At 37.6% G+C, this 19,387-nt stretch overlaps 1 long non-coding RNA gene across 1 annotated transcript; it reads right to left on the reverse strand.

Annotated features, from left to right (window-relative positions):
- Positions 1–503: 503 nt before the first annotated feature.
- Positions 504–18,775, reverse strand: LOC124251416 (uncharacterized). The gene is made up of 3 exons (XR_006891752.1): positions 18,567–18,775; positions 5,103–5,237; positions 504–595 (listed from the first exon to the last, which is right to left on the reverse strand). It is a non-coding gene; the product is annotated as an uncharacterized LOC124251416 (long non-coding RNA).
- Positions 18,776–19,387: the final 612 nt, after the last annotated feature.

Consider the following 19,387-nt stretch of genomic DNA (forward strand, 5'->3'; position numbering starts at 1 on the left):
CTTTAAGCTGCTAAATCTGGAGGCAATTGTTTACACAGCAATAGATAACTAATCCAGGTGGTAATGCTTTATATATATTGAAGAGACGTGAAAAATAAAGAGGAAGAAGATTATAAGGTAAATGATAGACTCCAGATATTCAAACTCTAGTTCTAATGCCCTGAGACCTAAAAGATGCAGGTTAAGCTGGAGTTAAGTGCAGAAAAGCTCTGTCTCCAAGTTAATAGCCGGGAGCCAATTTCATGAAAGCTCACTTAGTAAATTTACCAAGCAACTATCCAGGGTCACTATGTGCCATCAAGAGTGGTGAATACTAACTAATCTTTCTCCTGAGGGGAGTCAACTGGCCCCAGAATAGAAATATTCCTCTTCGGTATACCCAAGGGCAGTGGAAAAAACCCCGGCTTCTCACGGGTGATCTGACTTTGTAATTACAATTCCAGGTAGCGATCGTTAAGCACACGCCCCACCCCTCCATTTACAGATAAGCATTTACCTATACACACACACACCAGCCAGCAGAACAGGATTCAGTCCCAGCGCTGTGTCCTTCATCTGGGTCACCCGTCGCAGGAACATCCACCACATCGTGATCCTAAAGAAATGATTACCATTTCTGGTTCTAAATAGGACCACATTATTTTCTACAAGTGTCAATTTTCCCCTGCAATATTACATTTTCCAACATTTAGTTTTCTAGCATTTTGCCATGACTATCTGTGTAGATTAGAAAGGTTCTTAACTGTTATCTGTAATAGATTTTGCCTGTAGCAAAATTCATGCAGGCACAATAGAAGAACAAAGTGTACTCTGATGAAATTGCAACCATAATTTCCAGATGCCTGACATTTATTGCTTATTGCTATTAGAATTCAAGTGCCTATTTGTTTTGTACTTTGCTTTTACTCTTGCATCACAACATATAATGGGGAAAAGATATTTTAAATGTTGGGTTAAGTATCACAGATCAACGCGAGGCAGCAACATAATCAATACTACTTAAACATACTCCTAGGCAATTAATTTTTAAAGAATCAAATTGTTGTACCACATCAAAATTTATAATGATACCACAAAGGGTGTTACATTCTTTATTGTTTAATTAAAAGCAACATTTAGCACTCATGCAGCTAACTGTTAAGACATCACAACATAAAAGGTTTGCTCATCATTACGGTGAGAGAGGTACAACTGACTCCACATTTTTGATTATTAAATGTTAATTGTACTTTATTAGCTAGTATGCATTTATCAAATTACTGGCAACAATCATAAGGACAGCTATAAGAAGCACAGCCTAATATAGCCATCCTACAGCGGCTGGAGGCGCTGCCCTCATACTTGATATCTACAAAATTGTCAGCATTTTAAAGGAAGAAAACAAGTGGGTTTTACGGCTACCATGTTGATAAAGTTGAATCCAGAAAATGGGATAGAGCAAAACATGCATAGGTTCAGGGAAAGACACAAGAAGATGCATACATAGAACAGAGAGAAGAGGCCTAGGATATAAAAACAAACACAGAAAATTATACTGACAAGTCCAGGCTGAAAGAAAGAGGGAGGGAGGGAGGGAGGATGAGAAGAGGGGAGAAAGAAAGGAAGGAAGAGCACTTTTCAACCTTCTGGGTTCAGACACAGAGGACTGAAGAGTCAAGATAGGTGGATGGTGCTGTCAAAGTCAGGTAGGAGATTTGCCCAGTCCAGAGGCACTGCCCAATGCTAAGACTGTTTAGGCTCTTCCAAGAAAACATGGTAGGTGGAATGAGAGCATTTTGCCCACATTATCAAGTTCATGGACCAGCTAGGAATTGAAGAATATCAAGGGGGCCTGGAAAGGGCATAGAGATCAACTAGGCTCCACCATGAACCCCTTTTGTTCATTTCCCTGTACAAACTCCACATTTGGAAAAGATTTGTCTAACAAACCGCATTTAACCTATAATCAGTAATGTGGTGCTTTGAAGGCAAATATATGACTTCTACAAGCCCTTTCGCATTATCGAAAGTAGCTTTTGGATCCCATTGCTACTGTTCAGACCCGAATCTAATCTTTTCATTCTAAGGTTGAGAAAAAACGCCTTCCCTGATACTGATGATGATTGAGATTGACTCCAAAGACGGTGGTTACACCCAGGAAGCAGGGGGCATTGGCCTGGTCTTAAAGGGAGCTCCACAAGCATGTCCTTTCTGCGGGGAAAGACCATGGCCTTATAAGCTACCAATTGCTCTGCTCCCTGCCCCAGGACCCTGCAAATTTGCACATCCTCCTTGGGTAAGCTGTATGAAGAACCTATCAGAACATATAAGGCCTGGGTTCCTAAACTGGATGTCCAGGCAACTTTTCTCGGAATTACATAGGATACTGGGAGATTCCAAAGAAACAGGCACAGCCACTCCCCTCAAGGAATCTATCAAGACCAGGCCTGAGTAAGAGGCTAGATAATTTACACAGAACTCTGCAGTTAGGTAAAGAAATTGCAACTATTCCATTTTCTGTAGCTGACCTCATCTTGATGGCATCCTAACCTTAGTCAAAAAAAGGGAGCAAAAGGATTTAAACATTCCATCTATTGGTATTTCAGTCTCTTCTGATTCAAACAGATCTTTTCATGACTGAGTCTCTTTGGTAAATAAATCTTGGAAATGTGTTTGTGTACTCTGTGTGCCTGCATGTGTATAAATTGACATCACACCATTTGCATAACCATTAAAAATCACTGAATTCAGGATACTATGAAATTCACTTCAGTAGTGAGGACTGGACCCAAGAAGCACAATCTGTAAGTGCGAGTTTATGTGTGTTTGTGTAGATGTGTGTGTGAATGCAGGGGATGGGGGTTCTCAGTTCAACCAAGAAAGACTTCCTGGATCTGGACTGAGTTTGAATACAGGCTAAGGAGTGTGGGATCAACCTCACAGGCAACCTCTACTTATGCACAATCAGAGACACCATGATAAAAGAGCATTTTAGGGAAATGATTCTAGTAGGTTTTGCAGGAAAAATTAGCAGGAAACAGCATAACTTCCTGTTCTCTAATCCAGGCATGGGTTCGTCTGAGCAAAGGTGGCGGTGGTGGGGGTGGAAAGGAAACATGGGTATAGCGAACATGGATGAGGAGGTCATGGTGTAGGAAGGAACAGGGCCAGGAAGGAGAGACAGCGGGAGGAGAACAAGTTGGCATTCGAGATGAACAGCTTGGTTGGCGTGTTTCTTTGAAATACTATCTTTCAAGACTCAACAGGACACTCAGGTAAAGACCTGTTTCTTTCTCTAGGTGTCTGGATATGTGTGATACAGATTGCAACTAAAACAATGAGAACGACACTAATGTTAAACCACTCTCTTAGGTATTTCCCTAAAACTCATGATATACCAAGGACAGGAGAACAACGGATAGCCGAGAAAAATCTGTTCACCAAAGCTAACTTCCTTTTCCCAAATCACTAAATGGCTTGACACAACAGGAGGTAACTCTTTTGCAAGGAAATGTTCTAGATTTTTTAGGTTATTTTATAATTTTTTTTTTTGAGGAAGATTAGCCTTGAGCTAACTGCTGCCAATCCTCCTCCTTTTGCTGAGGAAGACTGGCCCTGAGCTCACCTTGGTGCCCATCTTCCTTTACTTTATACGTGGGACGCCTACCACAGCATGACTGGCCAAGCAGTGCCATGTCCGCACCTGGGATTCGAACAGGCGAACCCTGGGCCCCCAAAGTGGAACATGTGCACTTAACCTCTGCGCCACCAGGCTGGCCCCTAGATGTTTTTTTTTAAGGCGTGGAAAATAACATAACCAATTCTTGTAAGCCTACCTGAGGATCACTTTTGAACCACATGCTTTGAAGAACAGTTAGCTCAGAGGGAATACCGTGCCAACCCACATACCATCGAATGTGGCGTTCTTCCTCATCAAACTCTCAAAGATACTTGTAAAGCATTTTCTGTGACTGTTTTACTCCTTTTTTTCAAACTGCAAAGTGATTTAGCAGACCCCACAACTGTCAAAATTCTTTACCTAATTTTTGAAAGAGAAATAACACATAAATGTGGTTTTACAATCCAAAAAGTACATAAACCTACAAAATTAAAATGTATAAGTCTCTCTTCTTCCTCAACCCTTTGCATTTCAAAGATGGCCATTCTTAACAGTTCCTCATTGATCCTTCCAGATACAAAGGACATAAAACCACATTTATGATTTTATTTTTAAATTTAGACAAATGCAATCCTACAGACCATTCGATAGCTTGCCTATTTTGCTCGCTTATGCATCATGGGAGTACATCGATGTCTATATAAACTACTCTAATCCATAATTTTAACAGCTGGATGGATGTGCCATATTTATATAGGCAGTCTCCTGCTGATGGACATGTAGGTTATTACCAATGTTTTGGTATAACGCTCAATGCTCAAATGAATAACCTCATACATGTGTCTTGGTACAAGTTTATAAGAATATCCATAATTTCCTAGACACGAATTTCTGGGTGAAAGTAGATATTCATTTTTAATTTTAGTAAATATTTTCAGATTGCTCTTCAAAATGGTTTTACCAATTTATATTTTCACCAAAAGTTTTAAGAGTACACATTCCATCATACCTTTGTAAAGTTTTGTTTGTTTCTTTAAGTACACAGTATGATTAAGTATCTTGTTGTAGGGAGATTAGCTCTCTGTATTTTTTTGAACAAACTTGTGAAAACTCGAGAACATACTCTTGCAAAGCATTTTAATCAAACGCCTTCCCTAGTTTTATACTGAGAATCCTTAGCTGAGAGGTTCCCCACAGCTTGCAAAATTCCACAAGTGTCAAGTCTCTGGTTCAGCGAGCTCCATCAAGAATTCACATTTCCAACAAACTTGGCCAGTGCTGAGATTGTCTCATAAAAGCAACAAAATAGAACCAATGACATTTACATCACACTCAACATGGGAAGCACAATAGTATGTGGAATCACCTGAAAAGAGAGATCTTTAGTATCTAGGAGAAGAGATGTGATCAGAGAGATGATTGATGGGTTAGCAGTAAGATTAATGTTAGGATGCTGTCTACAGCATCACGGAAAGAGAAAAGTGAATAGCAAGAATATATTTACCTGAGCTTCTAGATACTGCCAATGTTTGAAATCATTATTTTTATTTTCACAAAGAAGGGAATGACTGAAGGGTAGTACCAAGATGACACCAACGGCAGGTGTAAGGAAACACATGATGAATTCAAGTAATCTCACCTGTAATTAAAGAAATTCAATCCATTAATGTCTTCAACTCAGACTGCACATTAGAATCATCTGAACAGCTTTGTAAATCATTCAATGCTTGTGCCTTGCCCCAGGCCGTTTGAGTCTAGACCCAAGCATTGGTATTTCTTTTAGAAGTTCGCCCAGGAGATTCTAATGTGCAGCTAAATTTGAGAACCTCTTCATTAAGGGCGTCCTTTAGGGTTTAGCTATATTCTCAAGGTCTTCCTAAGATCTTTAGCTAATATAGGGACCTCTTTCCTGAAGCCTCATGACTATGCCTTGCTACAACTATCTGAAAATCAGTGCTTGGCATAATACCTATTAGAAAGCCATGTACGCAAAAGAGTTAGCCAGATCAGGCGCAACAGAATACAGTGAATGTAAAGTTCCTGCGGACCCTTGAAGGAAGCAATGTTTTTAAAAAAACTGAAAATTTATTGATGGGAGTATAATCTGGAGATCATTTTAGCAATTTAAATCAAGAGTCTTAAAAATGTGCTTATCTGTTGACCCATAAATCCCATTTCTAGAAACCATGGATATGTCCAAAGATGTAGCCTGGACTAGGATGTTAATTGCTGGCATTTTTTATATTATAAACTGGAAACAATTCACCTAATGAATATTAATTAAATAAATTCAAGTTCAACTACACAATGGAATATTATACAATCATTTAAAATAATATGTTTAAAGGATAATATAGCTAACAGATTAGCCATTCATTGACATAAAAACTGTTCAAAATATATTTTTAGTGAAAAAGCGAGTTGTAAAATTCCACATGTAGCATGACGTCATTTCTTTATAAATGATACAATGGTAGCACATTTATTGAGGACTTCCTTCATTCCAGGTACAGTTCTAAACACTTTGTAAATACTAACCCATTCATCCTTACAACGCTAGCAATGTTACTATTTTCACCTCATTTTAAAGATGAAGCCACTGGGACACAGAGAGTTTACTAATGCGCCTGAGGTCACACAGACAATAAGTGGCAGAGCTTGGCTTTCAAATTCACACACTCCAGCCCATACCTCATGCTCTTAACTGCTACACCATACTGCCGATGTGTGTTTACGTGCATAAAATGTCTGGTAGGATCAAAGGGAAGTTTTATTTTCTATCTTTGCTAATAAATATCTATTTTTCCTACGTTTTAAATACCTATTTTTTAAAAATAGATATAAAGTATCTATTTTCTATAATGAGGATATGTGACACAGTTTTTATAAGCTAGTATGTTTTTAAGAAATGGAAAATCCTTCGAAACACCAAAAACCACAAAGAAAAAAAAGACTTACAGGGGACAAAGATGCAATTCACAGAGGGCAGCTGGGCATCTGCCCAGTAAGGAAGGTTGGAGAGGAGAGCCAGAGTCTCTGAAACTCTGCCCCAGGTCTCAGCCTGACGAGTACTTTCCCTACCTGTTCTGATACGCAAGGGAAGATGCAAATGTGTAAAGTGAGGAAGATGGCCACAGCCCGAAGGTGAATTTGTGAATTCTGCAGGGCAAGAGTTCTTTCGGGGTAGGAGAGAAATCAGGGGGAGAGCTGAGTAGGGAGACGGAGCCAGCGAAGGGATATCAAAAACATGTAGAGACTGGTTAAGTGGGAGGGTTAGTTAGCCGTAGATGGAAGGACAGAGAGACAAGATACCACTTCTATAAGACCTTAAGGAAGGGGGTCTATGAGGGAGAATCCCCTCTACCCCTCTCCTGCCCTCTGTGAGATTTGATGAGCAGCTGGGGCGGGGCGAAGGGCAGACATTGAAAGCTGGAGCAGTCAACTTATTGCTGAAGAAACGGAGCTACCCAGGCACAAGTGGGAGGACTTCAGAGCAGCGATTTGGAGCTCAGCAGAAGCTAGACCGCAAAGGTCTATGACAGTGCTGTGTAGCCCATTTACCCTCCTCCGAGTGACATCAGTAGAATTAAAACACTGAACTCAGGCATCTGGCACAATGCCCTTCCTATCGGCCCAGGGGCCTGGCCTTCTGGCTCCCTGAGGTCATTAGTGTCTGCCAGCCAATGACGCTAGGCTGGAATTCTCTCACTTCAACCAAAGCTTCAGTGGGTAGAACTGCTTAGGAAAGTAGGACATTCATTCTGAGTTAGGGAAAAATTCTAGAATATATTTCAAGAAATGCAGCTGGCTGTGTTACTTTTAGGAACATAGAGTCATTCAAACTGTGATAAGTTCAAACTATTGCCTAATAAAAGTACTTTCGGATTCCACGACTGATTTATAACCGATATGTAAATTTGTGCTTCTAAAGTACTCGAAGGTGCTAGAAAACAGAAATTAAAACAGATTCTATTCAGTATTTTAAGTACATCACTCCATTTTATTTCCATTTTCAGTCTCTATTTTGAGAAGGACTCTTCCTTTCTTTATAGATTCCCCATCCTCATTACTGACAAAATAAGGTTAAATAAATAAAGTTTCACTCTACACTTTGCCTCACTTAGCAGATGCACTCAATATTTTCACACATTCACACTTAAAATTACAGCAAAAGAACACATTCAAGCCAAGAAATGACTGTCCTTCACAATCATTCTATAACCAGAACTCACAAATTAATGAGTTTAATAGCATATTTTTCCTCCTTTGGCCACTAGCCTCTTCCTGTCTTTAGATATAACGTATGATACCTGGGAAGCATATGAAAATTATGCACAGACATGCACCCAGATTGTAAAAGCCTCATTGTAGAAATAGCTATCCTGACAGTAAGTACTCACATAACTTTTGTGCCTCCTTATTATTGCAGTACATAACTCACTCCTCTGCAAGTTCAGATTGCATATTACAGCACATTAATGTTGATCTTCCTTATAGCAACCTATCATATGGTTAGCATTCTCATTTATAACCTAAATTACTTTTATTTCTCCAGCCATTTCACCTAACTGCTTTGAATCAACTGGGAAAGTGATCACATATCCCAAGTTGAAGAAATATGCAGTAATGAGGGTTGGCTGGAGTACAACGTTACCCGTATGCATGGGTGTGCCCATCCCCGAGATCAGTGGCCCTTCTGAATCTACAAAACCCAAAAGGGATGTGTGTTGGGGCTTCCTGACTCCACTTAGAAGCAGCCCCAGCAGTGGGTAGAATTGAGGACCAGCCATACCTTCAATAAACACTCTAGCTAAATATATTTTTTAAAGCGAGGGAGAAAAAAGGAGTTTGGAACACTTCAATAGCTGCCCATTTACCCTAAGATAAGGATGGCAATGTTGGCCTTCCCAGGTCTGGCTCCTGCCTGCCTCTCTGGTTTCTGTACCCCTATGCTTTGTTCACTGCACAGCAGTCCACTAGCCTCCTTTAGGTTCCTTGAATACAGCATGCTCCCCTTCACCACAGGGCCTTTACATATGCTGTCCTACCTCCTGAAACACTCCTTCCCCCACCCCACCTTACGTAGTTAATTCCACCTCTTCAAGAAATCTAGTTCAATCATTAGTTCCTCAGAGAAGCTCTTCCCAGGCCTCTCTGCCTGAATCACTTTGCTCCAGTAAATAATCTTGGGCAGGATAATTTATTGAAATTATCATTGCATATACATGTGTGATTTTTCTTTCTTTCTCACATTTCAAGCCTGTAGTTTGGCCTTGTTGTCCTTCCTTGAATAACCAAGTTTTGTAGGGCAGAGAGCAAAGGCATCCTGTCTTTGCCAGCAGTTTAAGCTCTCTAAAAAGACAATGCCAGGTGTCCACAGAGAAGTTGGAGGAGTAGAGGGCAAGAGAGAGTGAGAAATCCAGTGAACAGTGGAGACCTTCTCTTTACTCCTAGACAAACCCCTGAGGAGATGGCAATACCTCCAAAAGATGGCTGTGTGGGGTTTCTAGAGAACTGCTTATGAGTTCAACAGTAGCATGCCTCTCTCCTTCAAGGATCCTCCCTCATTGGACAAAAAGATATCAGCAATGACCACGAAAGCCCTGATTGCCTGGAGCCTGGAGGACTACACTACTCTGTCCAGGTACCACCAGAGTCCCTGAGGGTGAAGTGATCAGGAAAGAGGAGGCAGTCCCAAGGCAGACAGAGATGGAACTTCCCACCCACCCACATGGGGGAGAACTAAGACAATTTAGCAGAATGTGATACTTGTTGCACATCTGAGTTTAGGGATTGTTGTTCACACCTGCTGTGCTCTCAGATTCCTGCTCAAACATTTTGCTCATCTACATTTCTCAGGTTTTCAAGTACATGATTTTTCCATTGATATCTTTCTCCACCTCTCCTTTCTAAGTTCCATGAGGGCAAGGACTATGACTTTTGCTCACTATCTTACCCCCAGGGTCTAGTATAGCACTTAAGACACAGTGGGTGTCCATACATTCCTTTCTTTGATTTAATTGCATACAGTAAAATGCACAGATCCTAAATGCGCATTTCGATGGACTTTGGCAAATGTATATACTCATTTAAGTAACACCTCGATCAAGGTATAGAGTATTATCATCACCCTGAAAGTTCTCCTGTGTCTCTTTCAAGTTTTAACCCTCTTCCCACCAGACGTAACCACAATTCTGATTTCTCTCTATGAGGAAACACAGTTATGATTCTTCATAGATTAGTTCTGCCTGTCCTTTAATTCGATATAAATGCAAATATACAGTATGAGTTATTTTTTATCTTGATTGATTCTCACATTGTGTTTTTGAGATTTACCCATGTGTTGTATGAATGAGTAATTTGTTCCTTTTTTGCTGCACACTATTCCAGTGCACAAATTTATCACAGTTTGTTAATGCGTTTTCTTGTTGATGGACAACAAGAAAATTTAAACATGTTGTTTTGAATTTCTTACTATTATGAGTTAAGCTGCAATAAACATTCTTGCAATGAACAAGTCATTTTGTGGAAATATGCTTCCATTTCTCTTGGGTAAATAGGTAGAAGTTGAGTTGCTGGATCATAAGGTAGGTGTATTTTGAACTTTATAAGAAACTGACAGTTTTCCAAAGCGGTTGTCTAATTTTACACCTCCACCAACAACACGTGAGTGGTCCAGTTGCTCTGCATCCTTTCCATCGTAAGATATTGTTAGCCTTTTTAAATTTTATAGATTTTAGTGAATATATAATAGTTTCTTATTATGGTTTTAATTTGCATTTCCCATCAAGCTTAAAACATCGAACATCTTTTCATGTACTTAGCGGTCATTCATGTATCCTCTTTTGTGAATTTTCCAAGTCCTTCAACTATTTTGTCTTGGGTTGTTTCTCTTTTTGCTATTTATTTGTGGGAGTTCTTCATATATTCTGGATACAAGTTTTTGTGGATATATATGGCATACTTTGCAGAAAATACTGTCTACATTTTCCTCATTCTGTGGTTTGCCTTTTCATTCCTATAATGATGACTATTAAGGAGCAGAAATTAATTTTGATGAAGTCGTTTATTATCTTTTTCTTTTATAATTTTCACATTTTGCATTCTATCTAAAAAATCTTTGCCTAAGCCCAGATCACAAAGATATTCATCTATTTTTTCATCTAAGAGTTTTATAGTTTAAGCTTTTACATTTCAAGCTGTAATCTACTTCCAGCTGATTTTGTGTATGGTGTGAGGGATGAGCAGCAGTTCAAATTTTTTCCCATACAGATATCCAGTTATCCAGCATAATTTGTCAAAAAGATTTTCCTTTTCCCATTAAATTGTATTGATGTTCTCTTGAAAAATCAATTGACTGTATACATGTGGATCTATTTTTTGACTTTCTTTTTTGTTCCATAGATCTATTTGTCCGTCCTTACACCAGTATTACACTGTCTTGATTACTATAGCTTTATAGCAAATCTTAAAATCAGGTAGCATAAGTCTTCCAACTTTGTTCTTCTTTGTTTTGGCTATTTTAGGTTGTTTGCATTTCTATACAAATTTTATTAGCAGCTTATTTATTTCTACCAAAAAAGCCTGATGGGATTTTGATTGCAATTACACTAAATCTATAGATCAATTTGAGTGAAATTTGACATCTTTATAATACTGAGTCTTCCAATTCCATGAGCATGGTAAAACCATTTTTATTTAAGTCTTTACTTTTTCCTTGACAGTATTTTATAGATTTTAATGTAAAGGTCTTTTACGTCTTTTGTTAAATTTATTTCTAGATATTTGTTGGTTTTATTATGAATGGTATTTTAAAAATTCTATTTTCCAATTGTTTGTTGATAATATACAGATATACAATTGATTTTTGTACATTAGCTTTTTATGCTGAGACCTTGCTTAATTCACATATCAGATCTACTAATTTTTTAAGATTCCTTTATATGTGCAATCATGTCATTATGAATAGTTTTACTTCATCATTATCAACGTTTTATTTCATTGAACTCTAGTAAAACGTTGAGGAGAAACTGTTTAGAGTAGAAAAATTTTCCTGTTCTCAATCTTAGGATGAATGTTTTTGATATTTCACCATTAAGAATGACATTAACAAATGATGTTAATGCTTTCAATATTTCACCATTAAGAATGAGATCTTTTTCAGAGATGCCCTATATTAAATTGAAGAAATTCTTTTTTATTTCTAATTTGCTCAAAGGTTCTTCTTCCTTTTTCATAATCATAAATGTGTTTTGTATTTTGTCAAATACTTTTTCTGCACTTCTTGAGATCATCATATCACTTTTCTCTTGCACTCTGTAAATGAAGTGAATTACATTGGCTTTTGAATATTGAAAGAATCTTACATTCCTAGAATTAAACCCACTTGATCATAATGTATTGTATTTCTTATATACTTCTATACTAACTGCTAATATTACATTAAGGATTTTTTTAGTGTATTTAATGAGTGATACTGACCCTCAGTTTTCTCTTCTTGCAATGTCCTTCTCAGGTTTTAGTGTGCTGGCTTTATAAAATGAGTTAGAAAGTCCCTCCTCCTCCATTATTTTTGATGAGTTTGTATAAGATGAAGGTTATTTCCTCCTTAAACATTTAATAGAATTCACCAGTGAGGTTGGTGGAGACAGGAGTTTATTAGTGAAAAGGATTTTAATTCTGAGTTAAATTTTTAATGAATATTTAGAGCTAGTCAGATCATCTATTTCTTCTTTAAACAGTTTGGATTACTGTATTTTTTTAAAAGTTGTAAAACGTGATGGCATAAGGTGCCTGTAGTGATATCCTCTTTCATTCTTAATGTTAGTCTTTGTGTTTTCCCTCTTCTTTCTGGTTCAGTCTTGTCTGTAGTTTATCAATTTCACTAATATTTGTTAAATAATATCAACTTTTGGACTTCACATTTATCTATTTTTTCCATAGAATATATATATATATATTCCATAGAATATATATATATATATAATACACACATATATATACAATTTCCTCCTTTTAACTTACTTTGACCTTAGTTGCTCCACTTTTCCTAGTTTCTCAAGGTAGAAGTTATATAATTTATTTTAGATCTTTCTTCTTTTCTAATATAAGTATTTAAAGACATGATTTTCTCTCTTAGCACCACTTCAGCGGTGCCCTACATATTTTGATATTTGTGTTTTCATTATTACTTACTTCAAAATATTTTCTAATTTCCCTTATGAATGTTTCTTTGAACCATGGGTTATTTGCCAGTGTGTTGTTTAATTTTCAAATGTGTGGGGAATATGTAGATATATTTTTATTAATTATTTCTAATTTAATGTTATCCTGGTCAGAGAACACATTTTGTATTATTTCAACCTTAAAAATTTGGAGGGACTTGTTTTATGATCCAGAACCTGGTCTATTTTGGTTAATCTTTTATGTGTCCTTAATAAAAATGTATATTCTGTATCTGTTGATTGTAAGAATTTTATAAATGTCTATTACATTGTGTTGCTTACTAGTACCTTTTCTGCTTTTTTTGTCTCCTTGGCCATCAGTTACTGAGAAAGGAGTGTTGAGGTCTCCCATCCTGGTTGTCCATCGATCTGTTTCTCCCTTTAGTTCCGTCTATTTTTCTTGCATGTAGTTTGATGAATGCACATGCCTTAGAAGCATATACATTTAGGATTCTCTCTTCTTGATGAATTGACCCTATTATTATGAAATGTCTCCTTCTTATATCTGGTAATATTTCCTGTTTTGAAATCTTCTTTGTCTGTTTAACAGAGGCATACCAGCTTTCTTATGAGTAGTGTTTGGTATACTGTTTTCCTCTTTTGATTTTCAGTCTATTCACATTTTCATATTTAAGGTACATCAATTATAGATACCAATTAGCTGTTTATCCATCCTGAGAATACTGGCTTTACAATTGGAGTATTTACTCCCATTTAAGGTAATATAGTTATGGATAAAGATTGGGCTTAAATCTATCATTTTATCACTTTTGTCTATTTTTCTTCTTCTATTCTCTGATCCTTGATGCTCCTTTCCTGCCTTCTTTTGTATTCATTGAGTACTTTTTAGAATTGGGTTTTTTTTTTCTCTGCAGGTTTTTAATCTGTGTCTGTGTGTTTTCTGTGGCTGCTCAGGGAAATCGCAATACATATTTATTAAATGAGTAAATGAGTGCTGCAACATGTACCCACCTACAATCCACCTTACCAATCCTTCATCAAGGCTAGGAGAAAATATTAGTTCATCAAACACCATGAGAAATTACAGCAACAATTTAGACCAGAAGGAAAATGACAATTCTCCAGAAACCAATCATGCAGACACAGAAATTTACAATCTAAATGACAGAGAATTCAAAATAGCTGTCATAAAGAAACTTAATGAGTTACAAGAAAACACAGAAAGACAGTTCAATGAGTTCAGGAATAAAATTAATGAGAAGAAGGAATATTTCACTGAAGAGATTGAAACTGTAAGAAAAAAAAACAAGCAGAAATTCTGGATATGAAGAACACAATTAATGAAGTAAAAAATAATTAGAATCCTTTAAAAAATGGAGCTGATGTTATGGAGGAAAGAACTGATGATTTAGAGGATGGAAATATAGAAATGCTACAGGTGGAAAGAGGAGAGAGAACTAAGACTTTTCTTTTTAAATGAAGGAATTCTTTGAGAAATATCAGACTTAATTAGGAAAACCAACATAAGGATTATAAGTATTCCAGAGGGAGAAAAGAGGGAGAAAGGCGCAAGGAGTTTGTTCAAAGAAATAATAGCTGAGAACTTCCCACATCTGAGGAAGGAACTGGATTTACAAATACATGAAGCTAACAGAACATCTAATTATGTCAAGGCTAAAAGACCTTCTCCAAGGCATATAACAGTAAAACTGACAAAAGTCACTGACAAGGATAAAATATTAAAAGCAGCAAGGCAGAATAAAATAACCTACAAAGGAACCCTGTCAGGCATCCAGCAGATTTCTCTGCAGAAACCTTACAGGCTAGGAGAGAATGGAATGATATATTCAAAATATGAAAGACAAAAACTTTCAGCCAAGAATACTCTATCCAGCAAAACAATCCTTCAGATATGATGGAGAAATAAAAGCTTTCCCAGATAAATAAAAGCTGAGGGAGTTCATTGCCACTAGACCTCCCTAAAAGAAATGATTAAAGATGCCCTCATACCTGAAACAAAAAGGCAAAGGTCTAAAAAGCTTTGAGCAAGGAGATAAATAGACAAAATCAGAAAACTGTGGCTCTCTTTCAGAACAGGGAAGCAAATACTCGATTATAAGTTAAAAGATAAAAGCAAGGAAAGCATCAAAAGTCAGTATAAACACTTTAACTTAGTCACAAACTCACAACACAAGACAGAATAATTTGTGACAACAATAACTCAGAAGGGGAAGAGGAAGGGACAGAACTTGCTTAAGGCTAATGGAAATAAGAGGCTAATGGAAATCAGAAAAAGGACTACCTCATCTATGAGATCTTTTATACAAGCCTTACAGTAACCACTAAACAAAAAATCAGAGTAGGGTCACAATTCATTAAAAAAGAGAAAACCTCCACAGAAAACCACCAAAATGAAATGGCAGTCAGAAATACAAAGGAAAAGAAACAATGGAAACAAAGAACAACCAGAAAACAGATATAAAATGGTGGTATTAAGCTCTCATATATCAATAATCACTCTTAATGTAAATGGATTAAATTCTCCAATCAAAAGACACAGAGTATCCTTGTCAAACTCTTCCAAAAAATTGAAGTAGACAGAACACGTCCTAGCTCATTCTATGATGCCAACATCACCCTGATGCCAAAACTAGACAAGGACAACACAAAGAAGGAAAATTACAGGCCAATATTGCTGATTAACTTAGATACAAAAATCTTCAACAAAATATTGGCAAATTGAATACAGCAACACATTAAAAAGATCATACACCATGATCAAGTGGGATTTATTTCAGGGACACAGGGATGGTTCAACATCTGCAAATCAATCAATGTCATACACCACATTAAGAAAATGAGGAACAAAAATCTCCTGATCATCTCAATAGATGCAGAGAAAGCATTTGACAAGAGCCAACATCCATTTATGATAAAAACTCTCAATAAAATGTGTATAGAACGAAAATACCTCAACATAATAAAGGCCATATATGACAAACCCACAGCCAACATCATACTCAATGAGGAAAAACTGAAAGCTATCCCTCTGAGAACAGGAACAGGTGAAGGGTGCCCACTCTCACCACTTCTATTCAACATGGTACTGGAGGTTTTGGCCAGAGAAATTAGGCAAGAAAAAGAAATAAAAGGAATCCAAATTGGAAAGGAAGAAATGAAACTCTTGCTGTTTGCAGATGACATGATTCTATATGTAGAAAACCCTAAAGAATCCATCATAAAACTATTAGAAATAATCCACAACTACAACAAAGTCGCAGGGTACAAAAATCAACTTACAAAAATCAGTTGCATTTCTATACACTAACGATGAACTGGCAGAAAGAGAACTCAAGAATACAATCCCATTTACAATCACAACAAAAAGAATAAAATACCTAGGAATAAATTTAACCAAGGAGGTGAAAGATCTATACATTGAAAACTATAAAACATCATTGAACGAAATCAAAGAAGACATAAAGAACGGAAAGATATTCCATGCCCATGGATTGGAAGAATAAACATAGTTAAAAATGTCCATACTACCTAAATAAATCTACAGATTCAATGCAATCCCAATCATAATCCCAATCACATTCTTCACAGAAATAGAATAAAGAATCCTAAAATTTGTATGGAACAACAAAAGACCCTGAATACTAAAGCAATCCTGAGAAAAAAGAACAAAGCTGGAGGCATCACAATCCCTGACGTCAAAATATACTACAGAGCTACAGTAATCAAAACAGCATGGTACTGGCACAGAAACAGACACATGGATCAATAGAACAGAATTGAAAGCCCAGAAATAAAATCACAGATCTAAGGACAGTTAATCTTGATAAAGGAGTCGGGAACATATATTGGAGAAAGGAACCTCTCTTCAATAAATTGTGTTGTGAAAACTGGACAGCCACATGCAAAAGAATGAAAGTGGACCATTATCTTGCACCATACACAAAAATTAACTCAAAATGGATTAAAGGCTTGAATGTAAGACCTGAAGCCATAAAACTCCTAGAAGAAAATATAGGCGGTACACTCTCTGACACTGGTCTTAGCAGCATCTGTTCAAATACCACATGTACTCAGACAAGGGAAACAGAAGAAAAAATAAACAAATGGGACTACATCAGATAAAAACCTTCTGCAAAGCAAATGAAATCATGAACAAAATGAAAAGACAACCCATGAGCTAGGAGAAAGTATTTGCAAATCATATATCTGACAAGTGGTTAATATCCAAAATGTATAAAGAACTCATACAACTCAACAACAACAACAACAAAAAAAACAAACAACTCAGTCAAAAAATGGGTGGAGGATATGAACAGACATTTTTCTAAAGAACATACACAGATGGCCAACAGAGACATGAGAAGATGCTCAGCATCATTAATTATAGGGTAATGCAAATCAAAACTACAATGAGATATCACCTTACACCTGTCAGAGTGGCTATAATTACCAAGACAAAAAATAACAAATGTTGGAGAGGATGTGAGGAAAGGGAACCCTCAAACACTGCTGGTGAGTAAGCAAACTGCTGTAGCCACTGTGGAAAACAATACAGAGATTTCTCAAAAAATTAGAAATACCATAAGATCCAGCTATCCCACTACTGGGTATTTATCCAAAGAATTTGAAGTCAATAATTCAAACAGACTTATGCACCCCTATGTTCATTGCAGCATTATTCACAATAGCCAAGACGTGGAAGCAACCCAATTGCCCTTCTACAGCTGAATGGATAAAGAAGATGTGGTATATATATACACAATGGAATACTACTCAGCCATAAAAAAGACACAATCCTCCCATTTGTGACATCATGGATGGACCTTGAGGGTATGATGTTAAGCAAAATAAGCCAGACAAAGACAAGTACTGCATGATTTCACTCACACGTGGAAGATAAACTAATACACGGAAAAAGAGAACAGATTAGTGGTTACCAGAGGGGAGGGGGTTGAGGGGGCAAAAGGGGTAAAATGGCAGGTGTGTATGGTAACAGATAAAAATTAGATCACCCGTGGTGATCATGATGCAGTCCATACAGAAACTGATAAATAATAATGTACACCCCAAATTATACAATGCTATAAACTGTTATGATCTCAACAAAACAATTGGAAAAAAAGAATTCTTGCCTCAAATCTAATACAATTGCTTTTTGGTCTAGTTGCATTTTTTTACTCCTTCCTTAATTCAATGATTTTTCCTTCTAACAAATACACATTTTCTTCTTTGGCTATATATCAGAATCGCCTTTGAAGATTTAAAAAACTACAGATGCGTAGATCCTATCCAAGATGCACTGAATGAAGATCTTCCAAAAGCTTCCAATACACATGAATTGAGAACCACCGCGCTATTGAATGCCCACTAAACTCCGGACACTGGCTACAAGCATCAGTCCTGTACCACCTCCCACCAACCCAGCCCAGAGCAGCTTCCCTCACAGCAATGTACACGAGGTCCTTCTCTCTTCTCCTGATTACACACAAGGCCAGAAAGGAAAAAAAAAACAGAGACTAAGAGGCTCATTAGGTTTCTAATAGTTTTCCTTTTTCTTTTCTTTTTTGGAGATCGGCCCCTTTGAAGCACATCATGACTCAAATAACTCCCATGGGGGAAGGGAGAAGAGGAGTGTTGGAACTGCAATGGCAGCCAAAGAAATTTATGAAAAACAAAGACAGAAAAAGAAGAAAAAGGAAAGAAAAGAGAAAACCCTCATCAATAACGTACTAGAAGAGATTTCTTTAAAATACGGGCATTACCTCTTCACATTTCTTCTCTGTGTGCTCTGCAGATGGAGCAGACTGTGGCCGTGCATTCTTGGAATGCCTGGATTATTTCAAAGCCACTGGCCGCATCTCTGGCCAGTGTGAGCTTTGTTTGCTTATCATGATCAGCTCCCAGAAGCCAGTGGGTACTCAACACCTCCAGCGGAGTCTTGGGGCCCTACAAGGCCACGAAGCAAAGTGAAACCACCAACACACTTTTCAGTGCGTGAGCTCCTTCCTCTCTTCCAGGCGGCAGAGCCTGCTTCGGGGTTTACCATTCACCCTGAAAGCTGGGTTTAATTGCGTCACTCAGAGGCCTGGCAGCGAGAATGGAAGCGTGTTGCTCTGGTGAGGACACCCAAAACACCTTTCCATCCGTTTTTGTTTCCCTGGAAGCTGTACAGTCGGAGAGAAGGAAAGAAAAACAGGAAACTACAGCAAGGAATGCTTCATGGAATAACTGCTATGTGAGAAGATCCCAGGGGAATACATTAGTGCCCCTAATGATAGCTCAGACTTGTTCCTTTCCAAATTACTAGTGTTACGTGTGCACTGCGGCAAGTGTCCATAACGTGAAATTGTACCCTGCTTTTGCTTTTATTCCATCTTTTGGGTGGACAAGAATTGGGTGATTATATTTTGCACGGTTGCCCAGAAAATCAGGTAATGCTGTAGTTCAAGGAAACAGACACCAGGTAAATAGCACCTGTTTACAAGTGCCCAGCAGCCAGAATTCAAAATGCCCATCACCTCCCCCACGCTGTGGGCCTGGACGCCAGGCATAGGGGAACTGCGGCTTCGCGCACAGGTGACAG

The sequence above is a fragment of the Equus quagga genome, chromosome 13, assembly GCF_021613505.1.
Source record: "Equus quagga isolate Etosha38 chromosome 13, UCLA_HA_Equagga_1.0, whole genome shotgun sequence".
Classification (NCBI taxonomy): domain Eukaryota; kingdom Metazoa; phylum Chordata; class Mammalia; order Perissodactyla; family Equidae; genus Equus; species Equus quagga.